The sequence below is a fragment of the Etheostoma spectabile genome, chromosome 1 (genome assembly GCF_008692095.1).
Source record: "Etheostoma spectabile isolate EspeVRDwgs_2016 chromosome 1, UIUC_Espe_1.0, whole genome shotgun sequence".
Taxonomy (NCBI): Eukaryota; Metazoa; Chordata; class Actinopteri; order Perciformes; family Percidae; genus Etheostoma; species Etheostoma spectabile.
In genome coordinates this window covers 18,748,924-18,749,818 of record NC_045733.1, presented here as the reverse complement: position 1 = coordinate 18,749,818, position 895 = coordinate 18,748,924, and the positions used below count along the sequence as shown (strand labels likewise).

General features: G+C 40.7%; 1 protein-coding gene across 4 annotated transcripts in view; it reads right to left on the bottom strand.

Annotated features, from left to right (window-relative positions):
• The window catches only part of znf609b (zinc finger protein 609b), an 81,897-nt gene that overhangs the window by 1,195 nt on the left and 79,807 nt on the right, over nucleotides 1–895 (bottom strand). For all 4 annotated transcript variants that reach the window (XM_032515160.1, XM_032515150.1, XM_032515140.1 and 1 more), the window contains one exon: nucleotides 1–895. This exon is cut by the window's left edge and continues 1,195 nt beyond it; it is cut by the window's right edge and continues 1,086 nt beyond it. The gene's annotated coding sequence lies outside the window, so the exon portion shown is untranslated.

The window sequence follows — 895 nt, the reverse complement described above, 5'->3', positions numbered from 1 at the left end:
CCACTCGAATCGATGCAATGAGCATCTGGATAGAATTTCACTTACAACCCCTGAGACACGAGAGAACTGTAATTTAAAGCCACGATGGTCCTCTGGTAGAACAGAACCATGCTGACTGTCGCGGTTTCTGTAGATTTAAAGTGAATTTACAGAGTGGTTCCACCAGTTTGAGATCCAAAGGCAAGCCTAGAGCAACATGCTTCTTCTCAGCTGAACTCTGAGCCTCCTTACTTCTGCCATATGTGTGTGATCAAGGTCTCATTTCACTTGTTTTCACCATGTTAGCTTTCGCTCCAAGTTTTTTCCAAGAGCTCTCCCTTGTTTTTTTTGTTTTTTTTCATTTCAGTTCATTGTCTGCATCTGATTGGCTCATGTCTGTTCTGTTAGCAGCTGAGAGATTTTTTTTGAGGTCATGACCTAACTGCACAGGCAGGCTGAACAGAGATAGCTGGTGTCTGAGGTATCAGACTAATTCGTGAAGCCACACGAGCAAGCGAAGCACCAGAGACATTTCTGCCTTTTTGACAATGAACAATAGCCTGATAAGAGTTGAGTTAAGAGTTGAATCACTGAAAAAGATCGGAGATGTGGACAGTGATTTGGAGGTCTGGATCCAGTCTAATTCCACACTGCATGTTGAGAATAATGTGAACCTAGCTTGATGATTTAAAAAAAACAAAAAAAAAAAAAAGTGCAGCAAGACAACCAAAGCAGGGGAAAACAAGCAGCACAGCAAGATGTCTAGAAAATGATCCGAGCACATAATGTTGAACGCTGTGAAGGCTGAAAGCTTTTTAACAGTTTTACAGTTGCATGCGGGGATAAATATAAACATTTATGCACATAAAAGTAGGCAAAAAGTCTATATTACAGCAGGAAAATACACATGTTGATT